Source organism: Cervus elaphus, chromosome 11 (assembly GCF_910594005.1).
Source record: "Cervus elaphus chromosome 11, mCerEla1.1, whole genome shotgun sequence".
Taxonomy (NCBI): domain Eukaryota; kingdom Metazoa; phylum Chordata; class Mammalia; order Artiodactyla; family Cervidae; genus Cervus; species Cervus elaphus.
In genome coordinates, this window is record NC_057825.1 from 49,928,553 (window position 1) to 49,941,407 (window position 12,855).

At 41.1% G+C, this 12,855-nt stretch overlaps 1 protein-coding gene and 1 pseudogene across 5 annotated transcripts in view; both read left to right on the forward strand.

Moving 5' to 3' along the window:
* The window catches only part of CTNNA2 (catenin alpha 2), a 1,323,879-nt gene that overhangs the window by 932,427 nt on the left and 378,597 nt on the right, over positions 1–12,855 (forward strand). The window lies entirely within an intron of this gene.
* Positions 3,657–3,774, forward strand: LOC122704147 (annotated as a pseudogene).

Genomic DNA, 12,855 nt, shown 5'->3' on the forward strand with positions numbered 1-12,855 from the left:
GAGCCCTGCAGTACACTCCACTCCAGGGGAATAGTCCAGAGAAAGAGCCGAGAAGGGGTCGTTTAAACCCACTTCCATACACACCTCTACTTAAGCTTTGACACTGTTACTAAATTGTGCCTTCTGAGTGTGAAGAGACGTCCTTGCCTGATTATTTCCATTAACAATCATTTATGGATGGGCTCCTTCAGCTTATGATGAGCTCTATCTTGTCTCAGCTTGTTTGGAGAGGCTCTGCATTGCTATGGTCAGGAACCTGTTGGTCGTTTTTTTTTTCTGTTTTTTTTTTTTTAGGATGACAGAAGCCCTCCTGGAAGTGAGTGGATAAGCCTACCTTCTTGACTAAGATGCCCAGAATGGTGATAGGGAGAATCAAATGTGAATTCCCATCTCCTCACTTTGAATTTCTATCATGTCTGACTGTTAGGTACTGAAAGTAAGTGGGCATCATCTGTAGTTGTACTCACATTTGATAAGAATGAACTGGACTTGCTTTGGACAGGTAACTTGGCTGGGCCTTAACACCCAAGCTGAAGACACCAACCAGTAGAATCAAAGTCACCAAAAACTGGTGGTACTTTTCAGGAAAAGTCATACGAACAAGGGCATGAATCATTCCATTTTTGTATTCCTCTGAGCTCTGCCCTGGTCATTCATCTCTGAGATGCATCATTTAATTGGAAGGAAAACAAATCTGAATGTCCTAGACATCACATGCTGTCTTAGGAGCTAAAAGAGACATTTGAAAATCAACCCCCTTAATTTTGTACATAGCAAAACCCAGGCAAAGATTCACTGGGTGATTATTCAAGGTCTCACAGCTTCTTACAAGGTCTCACAGCTCCTCTCCCACATCAAAGTGGTGGTCTTCCCATCCCATTCTTGATGGTTGCCTCGCGGTCACTCCTGCCTCTTTCTCAACTCTGTGCTGAGCACCTGCGGGTTTTCTCCTGGCACCTTTAAGGTGCTGCAGAACACTTTAACAGACAAACAATTTCACCATCAAGTGTTTTCGCCTCTTGCCAAGACAATTATTCCTGACAGCAAGCCGGCTGATTGAGCCATAAACTATAAAGGGTTGGGAGGCTGGGGCGGGCAGGGGTAAACACTGGCCAACCATTCAGCAAGTACTGTTGCGTACAAGCCACCCAATCCCCATGGCTGCAAGGAAGAAAATTCTCCTAATGTAGGCAGCTTGGCAAAGTGATGATAGAGCCTGCCAAATGGGCAAGAAGAGGTCCCACTTTGGATGTCACTTGATTTGTAGAGCTGGTATAGAGAGGCAGAAAAGAGTTGAGTGTTGGCAAGAAGGAAGGAGAATAAAATTAAATTCACTGCATTTATATGTGAGTTTTCGGCTGTAATTAAAATATATGTATGTACATATATATATTGCTTTTCACATTATTATCCCGCAAATCATTTCATCTGGATGGTATCTTTAAACCTTTCCCACTTCTAATGTGGCAAGTTTGCATCTTTTCTACGGTTTTAAACCCCTTGGCAGAACCGTATACATTAACAGATTGAAATGAGCTTTATTGAAATTTAGCTATTCTAAGTCATCTGAGTTGCAGAATCCCAATTTATTATGTATTTAAAGCATACCAGCCCTGATTAAATCAATGCAAATTAGGTTAAATAAGAACAACATGAATCAAGTGTTTCAGCAAAGTTGAGTTGAGAAACGACAACTTTTGAGTCACCACAGCAAGTTGATGTGGCTGGTTTTCACCAGTTTTAAAGTCATGCGTCTTAGGGTCCAACACAATTAAAAAGTAAGAAAAGGAAAGAGTTCGCCTAAAGTTCTCTTGTTCCTCTTGTTTGAGCTCTCATATCTCTGTACCTCTCTTGTGAAAACATCTAATGTGCTAGGTTATAATGTGACAGTTGTGTGTATACGTGATCAATCTCTTTTTCCGGGCTAACACAACTTTCTGTTGGTAGATGTCTTCTTGAGCCTTGGATGTTGATGAGAGATACTTTTTACCCTTTAAAACACCCTTGATAGCTTCCATGTTTGTACAGGGGAAAAGATTAGGCATATCTTCCTAGTTGAGCATCAAGAAAACCACCTCAAGCCATCAGGCCAACATGTGATTGGGGAGTGGGGTAAGAAAGGACAAGAATCTTGAAATTGAGGCTTCTGAAAATGGGAAGAAACTCTGAGGTAGTTGAAGTGTGAGTCTGATTGCCAAAACACAATCTGGAACTAAGAGGAGGTGGAAGAGCGAGTTTGATGCAGCTGGGGAGGCCAGAAGTATAGCTTGGAGGAAGGAGAGGTAATTAATTCCTCTTCTTCTAAACCTTATACATTTAACTTTGCATAATAAACTCTCCTGCTTTTTCTTGGTACTTGATGTAGTGATGGGGTGGGGAGTGGTCACACACAGATTACTGTATACATACATACATATATATCAGTTCAGTTCAGTCGCTCAGTTGTGTCTGACTCTTTGTGACTCCATGGACTGCAGCACACCAGGCTTCCCTATTTATCACCAACTCCTGGAGCCTACTCAAACTCATGTCCATCACGTCAGTGATGCCATCCAACCATCTCAGAACACCCCCTTCTCCTGCCTTCAATCTTCCCCAGCATCAGGGTCTTTTCCAGTGAGTTGGTTCTTTGCATCAGGTGGCCAAAGTAATTGGAGTTTCAGCTTCAGCATCAGTCCTTCCAGTGAATATTCAGGACTGAATATGTTGTATCTATGAATATGTTGTACCTCTCCCATTTCATCTCAACTGAAAGCCATCTCCAATTTGTTTGAGTCAATAGTTTGTGAACCAAGAGGTACAAGTAATAAAAGTCTGATATAAGCATGCATTCTGAAGACTGGCCTTCCATTAGGCGTCCTTGGCGGTGCTCAGGACAAGAGAGATTCAAGTCGTGATTTTAATGTTCTTTCAGTGCTTGCACCAGCCTGGACCTTGATCTTTATGTGATTATCTTTAATTTTCAGTAGCAGTGAGCCATGGCTTTTCTTTAAAAGGAAACATTTAAAGGTAGGGAAGGAGGGTGGGAGTCACAATATCAAAAGGAGAAAATTAAGTCTGTTGTTCCTATGGGCAGGCCGCATACAACTGGCCTTTTACAACATGCTTTGCAAAATGTATGTGGAGCCAAAGGGTAAGGACTTAAGGCTTCTCTCAGGAGATCTACTTAAAAGGAGCATATTTTTTTAAAAAAAGGTCATTTTCCTTATCAAACTTTATCCTCCTCTTAGAACAAGGTAGTAATATGGATAGCGCTAAGGCAGAACTTACTATGCTCAGTGCAAGATGTTAAATCATGGGAGTTAACCAAGGAAATGCAATGACTCAGTGCTTTCCTCCTGGAACTTTAGGTAGGAGAAAGAAGCAGACACTGAGGGACTTTGCTGATAATATTTATTTATTGCCCAGTGCTTGAGAGCAAATGTCCCCAGAACACATAAATGAGAAGAGCTGACAGGTAAGATGGGGCCAATGCTAAAAAGCTTCACTGAAAAAGTAAAGTTTATGGAGTAAAGACTCAAGACGTAGACTCGCAGACCTGAGGGGTGACATCATGAAAGCATACCTACGATAGGGAACTGAAAGCCTTACATCTTGATGAGTGAATTGATTCCCTAGTTCCCAGAGGGAAAAAGAGGACAGGGACAGAGGAAGTGTTGGGAGAGGAAGGAAGTTGGTAAAGGGCTTCCAAACCTTCCCTGTATTAAGACCACGTATTGGTCCCCAGACCTAGTTCTTTAGCTAGGTGTGGTTTTACAAATACTGGTGATAAATTAAGTCTGGTTTAAATGATGCATCTTAGGTGGGAAATGTCTGTGACTTCAGGTATGTGGTCAAACTTGAGAAATGATAGCATAGCTTGTGTAATAACTTTTGAAGGTGACCATTGCTAATTTGATGATTACCAGTTGCCATTAAATGAATTATATTTTTTAAAAAAGGGCTTCCAATGCTATGCTGAATTTTTTTTGTTTGCTGTATCCTTCTAGTTTTGAAGGAAATAGCAACCCACTCCAGTACTCTTGCCTGGAAAATTCCACGGACGGAGGAGCCTGGTAGGCTACAGTCTATAGGATCGCAAAGAGTTGGACATGACTGAGTGACTTCATGTTCACTTTCACTTTCTAGTCTCGAAGACTGAACACCTTTGAGTTATCTTTGACTCTTGTAATAAATACGTGGGTTAGTTCCTGAGGCCTGTTCTGCTATCCCAGGCCCCACTCTGCAAGCTCCCTCTGCATTGTCATATGCTCTGATCATGCCATATTACACTTAACTGCTGTATATACTCTCTTCATCTTTGCTTACCTTCATCCTCAGCATCCTTCAAGGTTGATGTTAAATTTCCTGTATGTCTTCTTTATCGATTCCCATGTAAAGAGATCTCTCATTCTTCCGAACTCTGTTAACAGCTTACCTTTATCAATTCTGCTGCTGGTGCTGTTCACTTTATATGAGTGTAACAGTCATTTCTAATTATAGTAGTTTAGAACTGAATGCGACATTAAACATCTTGGAGCTTAGGAATAAAAAGACTTCTGCTTTCTCATTCTCTCTGAGTATGATCCTACACAGGTCACTCTATTATCAGTGAAATAGGACCAAGGATGGCTATCTTAAAGGATTCTTGGGGAAAATTTGATGAGATCATGTATATTAGAGTTTTGCAACTCAAAAGTGTAAGCCTAGGACTAGCAGTCTTACAGCATGTTAGAAAGGCAGAAGCTTAGGTTTCTTTCTAGATCTGTGGAATCAAATCTGCATTTTACCATTAACTCCAGGTTAAAATTAAATTTTGAAAAGCATTCTATTAGAGCATTCTATTAGAAGTATTCATATTCTAACCTGAAAAAGTAACCCAGATATCATTAATGTCTAGTTTTATAATTGAGGAATTGAAGGGTCAGAAATGTTAAGCGATTGCCTGAGATTGGTGGTAGAATTCAGATAAAAACCTTGCATCTTCTGAATCTTGTTCTGTCCTATTAAATTCCAAACACAGAATTCAAAGTCTGTGTCTATCTCAGTACTTAGCACTTAGTGGGGCTCTTAATAAAGGTTGGTTGCTTCCCAGATGGCACAGTGGTAAAAGAATTTGCCTGCCAGTGCAAGAGATGTGGGTTTGATCCCTGGGTTGGGAAGATCCTTTGGAGTAGGAGATGGCAACCTACTCCAGTCTTCTTGCTTGCAAAATTTCATGGACAGAGGAGACTGGTGAGCTACAGTCCATGGGGTTGCAAGGAGTCAGATAAGACTGAGCACACACACACACACACACCTATGGCAGCAAGTATAGAGCCCTTGTACGTGTTCTATGCATCCCCTGGCTTATATTACACCTCAGCTTTCTTATCACTCTCAGTCTGTATGTATTTCTCATGGATGTTTAAGTTTGACTTTTTTATTAAGTAAAAATGAAGAAAGGGAAAAAAGACAAGAAAAAAAAAATTTTAAATGATGATTATCACCTAAAATTTAACCACCTGAAGATAAACTGTCAAGTGTTAAGCACATATTCTTCTGGAATTGGTCTATTTGATATGTATTTATATTTTCTAAAAATACAATAACATTATGCCAATACATACTACTTGGTAACTGATTTTTTCATTGTTGACATTTTCCCATAGCCAAATACAAATTGATAGGATCATCTTCAATAACTGCAAACCATTCTAATAAATTTATCCATCTCTTCTTTTTTACCAGTTAGGTTGCATCTGGTTTTTAGCCATTATAAATTGACTGGGATGAACATCCTCATACATACACTACAATAGACTGATGGTTTATATCCCCCCCCAAATTCATGTATTGAAACCTAATCCCCAATGTGGTGTTATATGGAGGTGGGGCCTGCCAGGGGTTATTAAGTCACAAGAGTAAAGCCCTCAAGATTGGGTTCAGAGGGTGAGGACTTTAAAAAAAATCTTTCAATACCTAAGGCCAGATTGTCCTCCTGAAAGGTTGTACATATTTCAATCTCAATATCTCTTAATATCTCTTTTGCCGGTTTATTCTTTTCCTTGGTATACTACACACACACACACACACACACACACACACATTCCACCACAACTAGAAGCCTCTTAGTTTCCCTTTCCTTCATCTGGCTGGGGTGCCCACTGAGATCCCTGTTGGAATCTGTTCTTGGTTACTTAGAACCATCCTTTCTTCCTATTCCTATTCCCTCCCTCCTTTATGCAGAGGCAGAGGGAGCCTTGGGTTTTGGGGTCTTCACTGTCCCTTCTGGGAGCTTCCGAGAGTTTCATTCCCACATCCTATTAAGTGACTGGCCAGCCAGATTACTTCCACAGAGGTGTTCATGTCTGAAGATAGTTCAATGCATTGTTACTTACAATGCTCTGTGGAAGTTAGAGTGTTTAAATACATTTGTGAAATGAACTAGACTCTGCACTGTTGTTTATGATTCACAAACATTATCTCAATCATGCAAAATCTGGTTTTTCATGGCTTCACCCCTTTATTAGGGACATCCTATAACATCAAACCTGGGCTTCTCTGGTAGCTCAGCTGGTGAAGAATCCTCCTGCAATGCAGGAGACCCCCAGTTCAATTCCTGGGTTGGGAAGATCCCCTGGAGAAGGGATAGGCTACCCTCTCTAGTATTCTTGGGCTTCCCTGGTGGCTCAGATGATAAAGAATCTGCCTGCAATATGAGACACCTGGGTTCTATCCCTGGGTTGAGAAGATGCCCTGGAGGAGGGCATGGCAACCCACTCCAGTATTCTTGCCTGGAGAATCCCTATGGACAGAGGAGCCTGGCAGGCTACAGTCCCTGGGGTCACAAAGAGTCGGACACGACTGAGCAACTAAGCACAGTACATGATATCAAACCAATGTGCCAGAACAGATTTGGAAACATTTATTTAATTGTAAACTGACAGGTGTATTTGACATTAACTGGGCACTTTCCATACTAAGAAGTTATTCTAAAAGTTTGGATTTCAAATGCTGTAACAAGATGCTGGTGTAAAACTCTCTTTTTTCTCAGGCCCCAAGGATTTATGGGGATAACTGGACAACTACAGTTCTTCTGTTTGATATTAACAAGCCTCACCTCCTCTCCTCACCACAAATAATGGAACCAATTTAATTCAGTAGTAAATTCTGTCTGTGATACATCTTAACAGTTAATTATCTTGTTTTATAGAATTTTCCAGATGTTGCTAATTTTGTCCTTGCAGCTTTTAGAACCCTCTAATATCTACCCCTGTAGGTGTGGAAGACTATCAGTTATGAGAAGCCATATATAAAGAGCATAGGACTTTCCACATTGCACTGATAAATGTACCCCCTTTCCTCTTAGTGCAATCTGGCACAGTGCTGACTTTTTGGAGATTCTTGCTGAAGTGTGTTTATTAACTGGCTTGAATTCTTGCTTATTCAATAGCCTGGGGAATCTGAGTTAAATATAAAAAACCTTTATATTACATTGACATATAGGCACACATTGTTGACCCAGGAAGGTCCAAGCTTTTGAAGTCATACAGATTAGTGCCATTTATATGTGGCTACATTTCATACATCTAATTTGTGCGGGAAATCCCTCACCAGCCGTGAGCAGTGAGCTTTCTGTGGTAAATTAGCCAGTTGAATGCATTTGTGTCTTTATTCAGCCATCTCCCATTCTCTGGAACCACTTCTTAATCTTTCACAGGCACCTTGAGAATGCCTTTTTAATAATTTAGTATCAATGTCTGCTGCTGTTCTTATTTATTTTTCTTAGTTTAAGTCAAATGGAGGTTTAGTTGTTGAGATAAAATTAGACAAAATGTGGTCCCTGCCGTGGGTATTCTTGAATCTGGAGTGGAGGTAATGGTAACAAAGCAATGTGATTCATGCTATGGCAGAGATGTAAACAGGAACTGTGGTTGGAGACATTTCTGTACCTAACTGAGCAAGGACAGAGGAGCTGGGAGAAAAGGAGGTGGGTTGACCAGAGGGAAGGAAAGCTACTCCAGCCAGTAGGCAACGTCTGTGAAAATGCTATAGGGTGCTTCTGATATGTTTACAGTGTCTGGAGCACAGGATGAAAGGGAGGGAAGTGGGGAGAGATGAGACTGGAGGGTTAGAGCCAAATTGAGAAGTCTTTCCATCAGGATTATGATTTCTAAAATGTGGGTCCAAGGAATAAAATCCTGATGATTGTCTTGAACATGAAGAGCAGGAAAAAGGATACTGAAAGCAAGGAGAGGAGTTGGAAGGCTCCCATATCTGCCCCACTGAGATATCATGTGAGACTGACTATATTACATGAGAGATGGACAGGACAGGACAAGCACAAACATGGTTTTGTACTGCAATCCACAATCCTTTACATGGTGATTTCTCCACGAAACAAAGATGACTTCAAATGAATGGATTGATTAAGGATAGATGGAAGGCAAGGAAGAGTAAGATGTGAGAGAAAACTCCAATGTTCAGAGCTAAGAGTAAGTAGTTAAAGGGAATTCCCTGGGGGTCCAGTGATTAGGACTCTGAACTCTCACTGTCCAGGGCTTGGGTTCAATCCCTGGTTGGGCAACTAAGATCCCGCAAGCTACAAGGCATGGCTCAATAAATAAATAGGTAAATAAATAAGAGTAAGCAATTAAAGACATCAACAGAGGTTACATCTGGACATAAGGATCAAGGGAATCCCTGAAACATTCTTGGTAGTTACCGTGGTGGCAGTAGATGCAAGTCCTCAGTGAGAAAGACTACATTGCAGCTGATGCACAATCAGCTTCCTCTATGGCTCAGGGAATAAAGAATTCGAGAGACACAGAAGATGCAGTTTCGATCCCTGGAGGAGGAAAATGGCATCCCGCTCCAGTATTCTCGCCTGAAGAATCCCATGGACAGAGGAAGCTGGCAGGCTGTAATCCAAAGTGTTACAAAGAGTCAGACACAATGATTGGCTACACACGCATAATGCACAATCAGAAGTCTTTGCAGACTGGTGAGGTAATGTGGATGGGGAGTGTATGGCCTGCGCTATCTGCAAGTGCACGGTCTGATTAAAGGCTTTCAAATTCTAATTTTTAAGAATTCCATTCTATACACAGGTGATATTGTAGACCTTATTCAGCTTATGCAATACTAGTTTGGAAAGCTTCTTTTAAAGTGATGATTCTCAACATGGAAGAATAGGAGGGAGCGGAAGAGGTGGAGAGCACTTCAATAGGAGGAATAAAGTAGGAAACACTGCCCAAGTCCACAGTGAACGACTTCTAATAGTAGGCATAGCCCTGAGGCTGTGAGTAATAAGTAACTTACTTGGCTCTGAAAAAGAAAAAATGTGGAGGAGATTGACAGGTTTTGAGAAGAACCCAAATGGTCAAGGACCACCAATATTGGGAGAGGCTACCCAACAATGCGTAAAGCTGCAAAGTGACATTTTTAGTGTGACAACATGTTAGTTGCTCAGTCATGTCCAACTCTTTGCCATCCCACGTGCTGCAGTCCACCAGGCTCCTCTCTTGGTGAAATTCTCCAGACAAGAATGCTGGAGAGGGTTGCCATTCCCTTCTCCAGGGTATCTTCCCAAACCAGAGATCAAACCCGTATCTCCTGAATTTCAGGCAGATTCTTTGCCATCTGAGTCACCAAGGAAGTGCAAAATCAGTGCTATATGTCTATGGACTCTGGGTCAAGGACTGGCTGACTTTGAGTCCTTCGCCCAAGAGAGTTTGCCATTGGCAACTTATATCAGCCTAAGATCATTTCTCTGTAAATGGACCTTGCACTACCTTCTCAAACATGAAATAAGATGATGGCTAGAGATCAAGTCCTTCAGAATGTAATTCTGTATTTGTGTTTTAGCAGAAGAATCTGAGACATTGAATAGCTTACTGCAAGGAACTTTTAAAATTTCTGACTCTAGGCTGAGAAGTGTTCTGCCATTTACAAGCTGCATGACCTGAGCAAGTAACTGTTTCCAAACAGAAGGATTCAACATAGTAAAATAAAAGATATAAATAATAGATAAAATAAATAGATATAAATAAAAATATAATAATAGAAATAGTTCAAATTCTATTGTAGTAACTACTTATATTCATTTCTATTATATGAGAACAAAATTATAAAAGAAGGAAGACAGGAAGGAAAAAGAGTCATAAGCAGGAATAGTGTCTGCACCTCTAACTTAAACTCTTATCGCTCCTTAAATCAGTTCAGTTCAGTTCAGTCACTCAGTCATGTCCAACTCTTTGCAACCCTGTGAACTGCAGCACGCCAGGCCACCCTGTCCATCACCAACTCCCAGAGCCTACCCAAACTCATGTCCATTGAGTCGGTGATGCCATCCAACCATCTCATCCTCTGTCATCCCCTTCTCCTCCTGCCCTCAATCTTTCCCAGCATCAGGGTCTTTTCAAATGAATCAGCTCTTCGCATCAGGTGGCCAAAGTATTGGAGTTTCAGCTTCAACATCAGTCCTTCCAATGAATACCCAGGACTGATCTCCTTTAGGATGGACTGGTTGGACCTCCTTGCAGTCTCAGGGACTCTCTAGAGTCTTCTCCAACACCACAGTTCAAAAGCATCAATTCTGCACTCAGCTTTCTTTATAGTCCAACTCTCACCTCAGATGGACCTTTGTTGGCAAAGTAATATCTCTGCTTTTTAATATGCTGTCTAGGTTGGTCATAACTTTCCTTCCAAGGAGTAAGCGTCTTTTAATTTCATGGCTGCAATCACCATCTGCAGTGATTTTGGAGCCCCCAAAAATAAAGTCTGACACTGTTTCCAATGTTTCCCCATCTAATCGCCATGAGGTGATGGGACGGGATGCCATGATCTTAGTTTTCTGAATGTTGAGCTTTAAGCCAACTTTTTCACTCTCCTCTTTTACTTTCATCAAGAGGTTCTTTAGTTCTTCTTCACTTTCTGCCATAAGGGTTGTGTCATCTGCATATCTGAGGTTATTGGTATTTCTCCCATCAATCTCTATTCCAGCTTGTGCTTCATCCAGCCCAGCGTTCTCATGATGTACTCTGCATATAAGTTAAAAAAGCAGGGTGACAATATACAGCCTTGACGTACTCCTTTCCTGATTTGGAACCAGTCTGTTGTTCCATGTTCAGTTCTAACTGTTGCTTCCTGACTTGCATACAGGTTTCTCAAGAGGCAGGTTAGGTGGTCTGGTATTCCTATCACTTTCAGAATTTTCCACAGTTTATTGTGATCCAAACAGTCAAGGGATTTGGCATAGTCAATAAAGCAGAAATAGATGTTTTTCTGGAACTTTCTTGCTTTTTCGATGATCCCGCAGATGTTGGCAATTTGATCTCTGGTTATTCTGCCTTTTCTAAAACCACCTTGAACATCTGAAAGTTCATGGTTCACGTATTGTTGAAGCCTGGATTGGAGAATTTTTAGCATTACTTTGTGAGTGTGTGAGATGAGTGCAATTGTGCGGTAGTTTGAGCATTCTTTGGCATTGCCTTTCTTTGGGATTGGAATGAAAACGGACCTTTTCCAGTCCTGTGGCCACTGCTGAGTTTTCCAAATTTGCTGGCATATTGAGTGCAGCACTTTCACAGCATCATCTTTTAGGATTTGAAATAGCTCAACTGGGATCCCATCATCTCCATTAGCTTTGTTCATAGGGATGCTTCCTAAGGCCCACTTGACTTCACATTCCAGGATGTCTGGTTCTAGGTGAGTGATCACACCATCGTGTTTATCTGGGTCATGAAGAACTTTTTTGTGCAGTTCTTCTGTGTATTCTTGCCAGCTCTGCTTAATATTATCTGCTTCTGTCAGGTCCATACCATTTCTGTCCTTTACTGAGCCCCTTTGTTCCCTTGGTATCTCTAATTTTCTTGAAGAGATCTCTAGTCTTTCCCATTCTTTTGTTTTCCTCTATTTCTTTGCATTGATCCCCGAGGAAGGCTTTCTGATCTCTCCTTGCTATTCTTTGGAACTCTGCATTCAAATGGGTATATCTTTCCTTTTCTCCTTTGCTTTTTGCTTCTTTTCTTTTCAAAGCTATTTATAAGGCCTCCTCAGGCAACCATTTTGCTTTTTTGTACTTCTTTTTCTTTGGGATGGTCTTGATCCCTGTCTCCTATACAATGTCACGAACCTCTGTCCATAGTTCATCAGGTACTCTGTCTATCAGATTTAGTCCCTTAAATCTATTTCTCACTTCCACTGTATAGTCATAAGGGATTTGATTTAGGTCATACATGAATGGTCTAGTGGTTTTCTCCACTTTCTTCAATTTCAGTCTGAATTTGGCAATAAGGAGTTCATCATCTGAGCCACAGTCTGCTCCTGGTCTTGTTTTTGCTGACTGTATAGAGCTTCTCCATCTTTGGCTGCAAAGAATATAATCAATCTGATTTTGGTGTTGGCCATCTGGTGATGTCCATGTGTAGAGCCTTCTCTTGTGTTGTTGGAAGAGGATGTTTGCTATGACCAGTGTGTTCTCTCGGCAAAACTCTATTAGCCTTTGCCCTGCTTCATTCCGTACTCCAAGGCCAAATTTGCCTGTTACTCCAGGTGTTTCTTGACTTCCTACTTTTGCATTCCAGCCCCCTATAATGAAAAGGACATCTTTTTTGGGTGTTAGTTCTAAAAGGTCTTGTAGGTCTTCATAGAACCATTAAACTTCAGCTTCTTCAGCATTACTGGTTGGCGCATAGACTTGGATTACTGTGATACTGAATGGTTTGCCTTGGAAATGAACAGAGATCATTCTGTCATTTTTGAGATTGCATCCAAGTACTGCATTTCAGACTCTTTTGTTAGCTATGATGGCTACTCCATTTCTTCTAAGGGATTCCTGCCCACAGTAGTAGATATAATGGTCATCTGAGTTAAATTTACCCATTCCAGTCT